The following is a 12671-nucleotide window of genomic DNA, read 5'->3' on the forward strand; positions in this document are numbered from 1 at the left end:
GAGAAAGCGTGTGTGTGTGTGTGTGTTGTGTCTCTCTCCTTGCGGCTCAGTGCTCTGTGGCTGTGATCTCTCCCCCGGCTGCGTTTGCTCCCTGTTCCCTCACAAACGATCCGGCGGTTTCTCTCCTCCTTTTATTCTCCTTCCTTTCTGTGCTTCTCAGTCAGCGGCAGCTGAGCGATAGGGCTCCCTCTCTCCGTACTCCCACTCTATAAACCTCGCCCCCTCTCTTTCTCTCTCTATTGCTCTCCCTCTCTCTCTATCGCCCTCTCTTTATCTCTCTTTCTCTCTCTCCCTATCGCTCTCTCTCAGTGCAGTACAACACAAAATCTCTCCCTCTGTCTCTGTAGCGCTTACTTCCTTGCTGTCACTCATGCATTTCTCTTTCCTCTATAATACTCCCAGTCACTTTTCCCTCCCTCCCTCTCTCTCTCTCGCTCGCTCACTCTCTCTTCCTCGTTCCCTCTCTCTCTCTCTCTCTCTCTCTCTCTCTCTGTGTGACAGTCCCTCCCTCTCTCCCTCCCATGCCTCTAAGAGCTTGGTGGTCAGGTCACAAGGGACGTGCTGAAAGGTGTTCGATGGGGTTCAATTGTTTCCTCACACAAAAAAGGGTGACTTCAATGCCTAGCAACATGATCTCTCTCACTCTCTCTCTTTCTCCTTAAACAGAACCTGACTCACTGTTACCCCCCACATACACACACACACACACACACACACACACACATGCATGCAAGCATACACACACCTGCACGCAGACACGCACACAAACACAGAAGACATAGACACACACACACACCCACGCAGACAGACACACACAGACACACACACAGAAGACATGCACACACTCACACCCACACACACACCCACGCAGACAGACACACACACAGACTATCTGCTCCCACAAGCCTCCAAACTCCTGTCTTGTCTTATACTCGGCTGCAGAGCGATGCACATATTCATGTCGTTCCCCCCGTCATGAATCCATTACACACCCAGGCGCTTAATCAAAGGCCCCCCAGAGGAGAAACGGACACACTTCACCCTTTACAGCCTGTTTTTTCCAGCAGCGGGGCGGGGGAGCGCCGTTCAGCCACAAAGGCTGACCTCTGCACCGCGGCTCCGCGGCTCTGCGCGCGCTTTCACGCCTTTACAGCCCAGGGAGGGCATCAGAGAGAGACGCCGTTAAGTGTCCGCCTTCATCCGCCACTGTGTGAGGCGCTAGCTCTGTTAGCGGCGGGGCGGCTCGCTGTATCAGAGCGGGAGACTTAGCCCCGTTTTTTAACCTGGCAGGCTTCTGAGGAGCTCGTCGGAGATGTCAGAAACTGTGTGTGTGTGAGTGTGTGTGCGCGTGTGTGTGTGTATGGGGGGGGGGGAACCTGGCAAACCTGCTAAGCCAAAGCCACTGATCCTCCTGAAGGGCTTTAAGCATGAAGAGAAAGTGACAAAGAAAAACAGAGGGAGCGAGAGAGAGAGAGAAAAGAGTGAGAGATGGGGTTGACAGACAGAGGAAGAGAGAGAAAGTGAGAGGAGAGTGGAGGCTTCTCTCACCAGCCCCAATTTTAGCAGGTGAGGCAGAACAGTCCGGAAGGGGTCAGAAGCGACTTCAAATAAAACGAGGAACCCCTGTGCTATGTCCCCGGGGGGTGGGGGCGAAGCGGCCGGGGGGTGCCAAAGCGTTTGGGGGCTCGCTGCGGGGCAGGGCAGGCATACGTCAGGCTCAGACGGGGGCTCATGAATATTTTTATTTTCACCTCTGAGCCAGTTGGCTGGTCGGCGGGAGAGAACACAAGAGCCTCCCTCCCCCTTTTGGAGCTTACCATTACTGCCCTTTACACCCCCCCCATTTCCCCTTCCACAGGTCACCATAATGTCAGCCGCCCCCCCTCCCCACCCTCCCCACCCTCCCAAACCTCACTTTAGTCCCAGTATTGCTCCCAGGCTCATTACCCTGGCGAGCAGCGGGGGGGGGGCGGGGGGGTCCAGGCGCGCGCTGTCGCTCAGCTGTCACACGTCTGCGTCCCTTTGCACCCCCGCCGGGGGCCGCGCCCTGTCGCCTGTCAGCGGGACCCCAGCGCCTCGCCCGCCTCCCCGGATAATTTGCAGAGGGGAGGCGACCGCGCGAGGAGCCTGGTGGCGGAGATAGTGCACCCCCCACCACCTCCTCCTCCTCCTCCTCCTCCTCCCTCCCACCCTGACTGCCAGCGCTACGACGCTAACGCTGACACGCGGGGGAATCCAGAGCAGGACGCAGAGATGTCCGCAGAAAAATGTATTCCCTGCGCAGCGGGGTTTTCCGTGAGCTGTCTGGAGGAATCTGTGCACACCGACCCCCCCCCCCCCGTGCGGGTGGTAATGTGGCAGCTGCTGGCTCGCTCTATGAGGTGATGGACATACGGCTGCAGAAGGACGCAGAACTCCCGTAGTGTTCCATTTTAAGAAGTTTGCTGCTCCAGTAGCAGTGCAATTACAAATTCTTTCAAAGCATGTTTTTTTTTTTTTTTTTAATCCAGCAAATAAATTTGCGAGAAGAGAGTATCCGCTGGGATTATCTTTCTGAAAAAACCTCAAACTCCAGATTTTGGCTGAAAGAAAATCAGCCGACCTATTTTTTAATTTCTTCAAGGGGTGGGTGCGCTGGGACTACATGACTGTACGCACATTCCCCCCACTCCCTCCCCCCTCCAACTCTCTCCAGCGAGAGGTAGCATCCTGCTGTTCCCATGGCAACCTCAGTACAAAGCGAAAAGGCTCAGGCCGTCATAGAAACCTTTGAACTCCTCCGTCGCCTTAGCAACAGCGCTGCAAACACGCCTCGTAAAAGTTCTATTTCGACACAGCTCATATATAATGTAATTCCCTTTGTTTTACCCCCCTACAGGAATGCTGCCCCCTTCACACGTTAAGCTAACGCGTGGTCAAAACACGGTTCACACTGACATCACACCCGAGACCATAACAGGAGCTGGCCCATGATCCGTCCAACAGGCGACCGATACAGACACAAAACAGACACAGTTTTCAAAATTATTTAATCTTATTTCAGGGGCCGATAACAGTTTTTACGGTCTGAACGCATGAGCGGTTTTTGAAACACCGAGGAGCCGTGTAATTTGAAATCACACCACGGGCGCTCAGTCATTTCCCTGCAGTCTGGAGGCTGACCTACTTAAAGACTGAATTAGTTATTCAATTAGGCAATTTTGCTTTTGTGGAGGATCCAAAGGAGGCTGATTGCATGTTCCTCACTGTGGTCCAACAGGAATTAACAAAGACATTCACCACGATAGTCACAATACGGGCTCAACACAAGGCATTGATTAAAAAAAAAAAATCACCACCTTAAACCATCTTAATTGTGATTGATTAAATGCATTGCCACTTTGTCATTCACAAGATTAAAGGTAACAAGTGGTCAACAAGCAGCACAGATTGCTTTAAGTTTCCCTACTGTGAAAAAATGTGAAAACATAATTTGCAGTTGCAGCATAAAAATATGACAGGCTAAATGTACATATGTATAGAAAATGAATCATGGTTCATATAAAACCAGAGCAAGGATGCCACCTATGCGTAATGTTGTGTCTTAGCACAGGTATTTATTTGAAGCCAGTTAAAAGGGAGTGGGTTTGGGTATACGCTGTGAGATAAAGCGTGTGTGATGGCACAGTGCCCATGCAGCACAGGGAGAGGTGGCAGTAGATCACGGGCATGATTAGTGTTCAGGTAAATCGCCTGTGCAGCAGCGTCTGTGTCCACAATCTGTGACTCTCACCCCACAGTGCATCTGAGGAGCAGCTGTCAGTAACACAACACTGCTTACCACACATACAACACACACACACGCGCATGTACACACACACACAGATACACACACAGATTTACACGCCCCCAACACACACACACACACACACACACACAGACACACATATACACATCCACACACACACACACATGCACACATACATACAAACACACAGATGTACACGTCCACACACACACACACACACACACACACACACACAGACACACACACACACACACACACACACAGACACACACACACACAACACACACACACACACACACACACACACACACACACACACACACACGTCCACACACACACACACACACACACACACACACACACACACGTCCACACACACACACACACACACACACACACAGGAAAGCGCTGCGTCCCAGTGAGCGGCTCCTAACACCCGGAGCAGCAGCAGCCACAGCTCTGGCGTAATTACCGCCCGGTGCCAATTAATTCAGCGGCTGACTCAGGCTGACACCCGAGCGACGCGCCGCAGCACGGCCACACAATCAATCTCTCAGCGGGCTTACCCGCCGTCGCCGGCCAATCAGAGAGAGAGCGCGACGAGCGGATCGATATCCCTCTCTGGGACTGCCCACTACGGGCATAGCAGTGCTTTTCCCTGCTCTCCAAACCTAGTTAGCCAACTCATTCTGCAAAAGAAACCAAATACAGTGTGTACAGCGGTGGCATCAAATGCGCTGCAGCTCTATAGTGTATCGCTGCACGATCTCCCGGTGATAAGAGCAGAGTTCCTTTCCCATGTTAGATATTTATCTAGAGCGAGGCAGCCAGCGTTGCAGGACGGTAATGGGCGACCCTTAATTGAGTCTGCCGATTTGGGGACCGCCCCTCCCAGATGGAACGGGCAGATGGGTAAACACACTCACCGGAATGAAGCGGGGCCGTTCCCACCCCGCTCCCCTGTACCCTCATTAAGGTAATGTGGATCACCCCCCCAAAACCCCCCAGCACCATCTCCCCCCGTCATAAGGGGGATTGGGGGGGCGGGGGGTATGTGCGTATGCCGCCCACGCCGCCCTGTAGCCAGCTGCTCAGCTACGCTAGCGCCCCGCTAACTCCTCTTCACCAGCGCAAGCGTGACCTCACTGCTCACGCACGCGCGGCTGCGGAGGCAAATACGCGGGAGCCAATTAAACACTGCGGTTGCTTTTATTGTCGTAGGAAATGATTTGGGTTCAGGGGGTTAAATCCACACTCTGGCGATTAAGGAGAAACTCCCCCAGACAGAGGGGGAGGGGAGGGGGGGGGGGTGCCCGGAGTAAGCTGGCAAACCCCCATCAGCCTGCGTGGGTTTTCCCACACGGCTAATTGCTAAAAATTTGCGTTACGGTCAAGCACAGTGTTTGCTTGTGCGATGGCGTCGGCTATTAAAATATGACTCCCTTTAGTTCTTGACATCAGAGGTGAGTCAAGGGTTTCCACCAATCTCAATTATCCTTAACCATGAACATTAATTGTGGTGGGAAACTACCGTTAAAAATAAATTTAAGTTGAGTTCTTGAAATCATGAGAATTTGTTACGATAAAAAAAAAAACATTAATTCCCATGCGACAATCTGATTTCAGAGAACTAGAACGTAACATAACAAAACATAACGTCGAGAACAGGCCATTCAGCCCAACAATGCCCGCCATTTTCCTAACTAAATTAGTGCTCTGATTACCCACTGACTAGATAGTATCTAACACTGTATCAATACACTGTACTCCTGCCTCCACTACGCAACCTGGCAGGCCATTCCACACATCGACTACTCTCTGTGTGAAACAAACTATACTGCATACCCACGCGTAGCTATGAGACCTGGGTCTGTTGGCTCACTGGAGGGCACGGCGTCTGCAGTAAGCACAGCAACGGAAAGCCATAAAGTTCTCCTGAAGACTCGCGTTTCTCTGGCCGCTGTCTCCAGCTGACGCTCAGATCCCAAACGGGACGTTAGCAACGGCACACAAAAGCCGCCGGCCCTCTCAGGCGCTCCCCGTTTTCCCACAGGAGAGCCCCCGCCCGCTTCGCCATGGCTACGACCTTGAGGATGAGTCGGGGGAGCCGGAGCCCCAAGGCCTGGACACACAGCCGAGCGAAGAGTCGGCAAAATGCTCACCTGGGGAGACGAGGCCCTTCATTTCTCTGAGTTTTACTTGTTACAGGTGAACATTAAGTCCCACTAGCCATAGCAATTCAGGCTAAATTTATGCCCACCCACAATTCAGGCAAACCTTATGCCCCGCCCACAATTCAGGACAGAAGCCCTGTCCTTACAAACCCAGCTCCTGCCTCCAGCGCTGCTGCTGCCGTTCATTTCACACACAGCAGGAAAGAGGCAGCCATCCAGAGCCTGGCAGAACCTCCCCTCCGGTTCTATTTTCTTTATTACTGCATTATGTTTCAGTCCTGCCACACACAGACAGCCAACTGTGCCCTGCACTGGTCTATTTCTGATTTATTTATTTATTTATTTAGCTTCTGGCTATCAGCGCTGATAAGATGCTAAGCCTGAGAGAAATATTTCAATCACCACCAGCATCAGAACACCCTGCTTTTTCAAGTTCATACAGCAAGAAATCCTTTAGTAAAATAAGAACACAGACTGAAACTGTGCAACTTGACCTTTTCATCACCACTCGGGTAAGGGCAGGGCAGGGCTATATCCCCATGAAGGACATCATCCAAAGAGACACCCCATGAACAGCAGGCACTACAATTAATAGGGGTGTCCGTGTGTGAAATATTAGGAAGACAGCAGATGCGGTAACAGTGACATCATTCCCCATCAGCTGATTGCACACCTCCCTTTGGTGTTACTGATGTAACTCATGAGGTAATTCGCACCATTTTTTTTTTGTTGCCATAAATCTGATTCTGCAAAATGCAAATTCCTATGGGAAATGCAAGTTCATAAGATAAATATTTCTCACTGTTTCTCACTGTGACTGTCTCACACTCATTAGGCATACAGGCTTACTCACACACACATGCACATATACACACACACACACACACACGAGCAGATGAACAAGCATACGGAAGCACACAGAAACACAGCGGTTATAATTTTTTTTTTTTAACTGAGAACTCCATGGCGCGTTGTGATTGGAGGAAAGATCAGTGTCCCCTGCAGGGGAGCGGCGACGCTCCTCCCCACACCTCCACCCTGCAGGTCGGGCGCGAGAGCGAGAGACGCAGCGGCTCAGCGAGACCCACGGGAGCCCGACCTCAGCCGCCTGCCTCTAAACGACCCGGACATACGGCGGCGCAGCCAGCCGCCGCACTTTAAAACAAACGGCAGAGGTCAAATGGCAGAGGTCGAGCGGCAGGGGTCAAGCACCCGCTGTGCTAAGGCGGGAACACCGGGCCTCCCCCAGCACCGTGGCCCCCATCTAACATCACGTCCCGAAAACCGAACTCCGTCCGCTTTATTTAACCGCCGATAAACTCGATGCAGCCCCCCGCCCCCCCTCCCGTTCTGCCACAGCCGCCATGACGCTTCCCCGTCTCGTAAAGCGGCACTACTGTACGCTGGAGCCCCGATAAAGCCCCGAGCGTTGCTCAGAGACCTCTGAGGCCCCCCCCCCCCCCAGATAATGGAGCGACGGCAGCGGCACTAACTCTGCCTTTAGAGCAGAGACAGGAGGAGGAGCGCAGCGAGAAGTGCTCGGGTTGCCGTTGGAGACAACGGGGGGGGGGGGGTCTGAGAAAGCGTTTAAAAATGACAGCGGGCGCCTCGGCGGATTTGGCGGGGCAGGAGCGGGCTGGAATCCGGGCGTGTCCCACGGGAACGTCACGCCGGGCCACGGCGGGGGGCTCAGCACAGACGGGCCCATCCATCCCATCCACCTGCACCCATCCACATCGTGTTTCCCGCCGTTCGTACCTCGCGTCTCCAAGGTAACGCGTTCCCCAACCCGTGCCGTCTTTTCTCCCCGTTTACACGCGCGCGTTAAACCCGCCGTTGTTTTAGGGGCCGCTGTCGGACAGAATCGCCTCCGTTGATTTCCTCCGCACCGGTCTGCTGCTCCTCCACAATTAAAAGTGAGTGCTTTCACAAGCGGCCGCCACGGCCGTCGACATTCCCATCGAGCACCTTTCACTGAAACAATAAAGCATATTCCACATCGTTCACCGAGCCGACGAGTCTACGGAAGGCGCCCTATAAACATGACAACATGATGGAATATATGGAGGAAGGAGCTGCAGATCACGCTTCCTGTTTGCTAATGACAAAGGCCTACCAGGACAAGCCGACCATCAGTAAATCATCATTTTGTAGAAATCAGCACAGAACTTCAAATATAAACTGTAAACTAATTTTTTTTTAAATACAAATAATAATAATAATAATAATGTTCTGTTTTATAAATTAAAAAAATAAAAAGTGTAAACTGGGTGTGAGCGGTCATTTGTGGAGATGCTTTCAGACAGCGCTCATAATGATCATAAATAAAAGAAATGATGATTTACATTGTTATGAAGACGTACTATGTATGACAGAACCAGATATGAAATGCAGCCATATTGTGAAGCCTAACAACAGACAGTGAGCATAAAAACGTCAGTAATTTATGTCGTCATAAAGCAACTATGACTTTGTCCTGGTTTGCTAGGAGGAAGACAACCAATCAGGGCGCACGGAGTGAACCTGTGCATGCCTGTGTGCTCCTGGTTTATGGACACCTATGGGAAAATGTATAATTTAAACGACTGCAACAGTGTCCTCGGAAACCACAGGAAGCAGGAAGGTTCAGTAAACAGAAATTTGCACACAAAGGAACTCAGGTTTCATCTGTATTTCAATTCGACAACATATGGAAAAGGCAACTATTTTTTCATTATGCTTTGCCTTAAACCTAAATAAAGGATCATGTCTGGTTAAATTATTATTAATAATGGATACACACACACACACACACACACACACACACACATATATATATATACACACACACAGAGTATATACATACACAGTGGCCCAGAATGACGGAAGACTGCGTGCAGCGCTGGGATGGGTCTCCACCCTCATCCCCCCTGGTCTTTATTCCTTTAACGGCGCATCTATCTACAGCAAAAACCGGAGTTTATCGCATCTGTGACTACAGGCATTTTAAGATACGCCATTAAAATGTTATCGCTGTGGCGCAGTTTACCGCTAATGAAGGTGCTGGGAAGAGCGTCAGGCTAAAGCTCGGCGTTACAAACACGACTTCAAAATGAGTAACTATTTGATAAAAAGCTAAGAGTGCATCTGCGAACAGTCCCCCTGGTCACCATAGAGCGTAGACTGCAGCACACTGCCATCTTTTAATGTGCACATTACAGTGCCCCTGCTGATTCACATTACCACGAGTACTCAGCTTATCAGCCTCCGGCTGCTCTTACCCTTTGAAGAGCAGGATTTTTGGGAATGTTTTTTTTTTTTTTTTTCTTTTTCAAAATTCTAAGCCAGTGTTCTAGAACTCCACTGCTGTCAGCTACCAGTAGCGATTGTGACATCAGCATTATAAGTAGAACGTTCTAATCGCATATTTGTGATCTCCCACACCTTATAAAGGGTTAATGCCCGTGACTGCAAAACCAAGAACACAGTCAATAGGGTCTAATAGTCTCGGGGCATTATTAGGAGTTAAGGCTTCCTGGAGTGCCAGATGTGCCAGCTTTGAAGCAGAGGCAGTGGCTGCCAAGTCTGTGTATTTTTTAAAAATTATAAATGGAAGTAAAACTACAGACTTACTAAAAGTAAAACTCAAGCTGATAAGGTGTGGGTGGGTTGGCTACACAAGCCTCCCAGAATATTTAAACAAGCAAAAGTAGTCCATAACCCTCTCGCACGTCTACAAGAAAATCTATTTCATATCAGTGGGAGAGCAGCTTGCTTCTTTCAAGGGTTTTAGAGGATATTGAAACGCTGTTTTAACCGGAGCCGGTGGAATTGATTTTTTTAAACTGTTTTGACAGAACCTTCCTGATTGAGTTAACAAGGGTGTTCCAATGAACAGCCAGCCTGGCTGAAAATCACTCTCCTGATAAGTAAAACGACACTAGAAATCTTTTTCTCCAATATTGATTTCGAAGTGTTTAAAAAAAAAATTTAAAAAAGATCTGAATGATACTTCATATATTACCACCATTTTCTTGTCCTGGTAGATACACTCTTAACTGTGGCTCTTGTGGTTAATTTTTTTTCTTTCTTCAAATGACAGCAGAAGGAGACCTCTATGGCTAACCTTCAAATCCACTGCAGATTTCACACAAGCAATTTCATTGCCATGTTCACTGTTTAGAGCACCTGTGGAATTTAATATGCAGAGGGAACATATTGCCAGGCTACGCACAGGAATAGCCCCCCGAGGGCTTCCATTCCAAACACACTCAACATTCTAGAATATTCTACATTCTATTACAGGCCTGCACGTTTTCTAATCAAATAAATTGGCAGATGAATGAATCGGCCTCGTATATCATCTACCTGCGTTCGCTCATAACGATGTGCGCAATGTGATAGAACAGAATCAATTACAGCAGCAAGCCCGCAGTCAGCAGATTATTAGGTTATGACAGTAAATTTGAAATGAAGGAAATAAGACTAGTTCAGCGGGGTAGACACTAAAATAATAATCCTGTTCTGTGCAATTAGTTCATGGAACACCATGCACAACGAATTCAAAAGACTACGCACATGAAACAGACCCAGACACATCTTTTGTGTCCAACTGAATTTGTAGTGAGATGATGTCATCGGATTTATTTATTTATTTATTTATTTTCCCGTGCTGGTGTTCTCGGTCCACATGGAAACGCTGGCGGGCAGATTTACCGCGCTCCGCGCCAGACTTGTCGGCAATAATTGGCTTTTCCCGATCGCAGCCGGTCCAGACGCCGTTTGTTCCGGCGGTGTCGGTGGCGAGAGAACCGAAGAAATTACACCCCCCCCCCTCTCCCCCCCTCCCACAGCCGGAGTTTATTACCCAGCATCCCCTCAGGAGCGCGCACCGGGGAGCGACTTTGGGGACCCCCCCCCCCACCACCGTCAGCCCCGTGGCTATTACCGCACGAAGGGGAGCGGAACACATTTCACTCCCTCACCCCGCGGGATGAGCAGCCCGGCGCTGGGCTCGGCTTTATCTCTCCTCACCAGAAAGCGGGACGTGCCGCACAAATCCAATTAGAACACCCCAAAAACACGGCACTTCTCTCTCCCCCAGTCATTCACATTACTTTCATCCACATTGGAGGCGTCTTTAAAAAAAAAAATTCTTATTTTTTTTAAAGTTTAATTAAAATTTAACATCGAACATAAAGGGGGGGGGAAGAAACGTTCATGGAATTCTCAGAACCTGCCCCCGCGTGTAAAGCAGCGGTTTCTGGTGACGTATCGCTGTAATAATCGGCCGGGTCTTTATTCTCTCAGTCTGAGGAGAGACGCTTAATTGCGGCGGCTGGGTGTCTCTCTTTGTGCCGCCGCCCCGACCCGGCGAGGCTCCGCTCGGCACGGCTTTGATCAATGAAGTCATAATCTGCCGCCGCGCCAAGTCCCGCCTCCTGCACCCCGGGACGGTTTCCTAGCAACCGTCGTCAGCGGCAACCCCCCTGCACCTTTTGTGCACGATGCACGCGGCGTGCGGCAGCATCTGCGGCGTGGAGCCCGGCTGGAGGCAGGAGGCGGGGTGCGGGAGAGACGCGCTACACCCCTCAGACTCGCAGCTTCCAGGATCAACTATATCTCACAAACACGCGCACACACACACACACACACACACACACACACACAACACACACCTTCACACACACACACACTCACACACACACACAAGCACACACAAACACACTTACACTCACATTTTCACACACACACACCAACATCTCCACACATGCACACACAATGTCAATACACCCCAAGCCAGCACATCACACACACACACACACAGGCCATAAGGAAGCAGATGAGCGGTGGAAGTCACAGCGCTCTGATCAGGGCTCTCTGCAGACCCGTGATCTCCTCCAGCCTAAAACAGCGCGGTTCCCTCGGGGCAGAGTCAGCCGCGCGCTCATGGGCCTCTCCTGCGGGCGGCGGCCCGGCTCTGAGATTAGGAGCACGGAAGAGGCCCCCCTGACTCTCAGCCTGGTGCTCCTTCGGCCACGGAGCCGCAGGGACAGGCTCAGCCTGGCGCCACACCACCCCCTGCTGACGGCTTCCTCTCAGTCCCGCTCTCTGCTGCTCTTATAATGAGGAACGGAAGTGAGCAGCTGCTTGGGTTGGGGTGGGGGTGGGGGGGCAGGTAATGGGGAGGGGTGTGGGGGGCAGGTGACATTGTCACAGGTCCCTCACCCTGCTCTCTTCCCCTCCTCTCCTCTGTAGTGTCAATCTGATGTCCATTTTTAATGTGGAACCGCTGGACGGGGTGAGAGTGGAAAGGAGGAGGGGGGTGTAAATAATAAAGGCAGCCATTTCATCACTTCTGTTCCCCAGGGCTTGTCCTGGCCGCAGTGGTCCTGTAAGACCCCCATTAAAAACGTTAGACGGGCTCTACTGATTGACTGTGCGCTGGTGTGCCGTGAAACAGAATGCATCATTAAAAGGAAACGCAACAGAAATTTAATGCAACTTCATGCTCCACGCTTATTACCTCACCAGCACACTGCGGCTTGCATAAACCATCTGTGTGGCTAACATTATTTTCCACACACACACACACACACACACACACACACACACACCCTCATTGCAGAGAGTGAGAGCTGAGAAATACAGCAGTTACACATGATAACATATCGCTAAAATTCTAAGGACGAAAAACCAAAAACGCAAATATCAGATGGTGCAGGTTGCCA

This window comes from Anguilla rostrata, chromosome 19 (genome assembly GCF_018555375.3).
Source record: "Anguilla rostrata isolate EN2019 chromosome 19, ASM1855537v3, whole genome shotgun sequence".
Taxonomy (NCBI): Eukaryota; Metazoa; Chordata; class Actinopteri; order Anguilliformes; family Anguillidae; genus Anguilla; species Anguilla rostrata.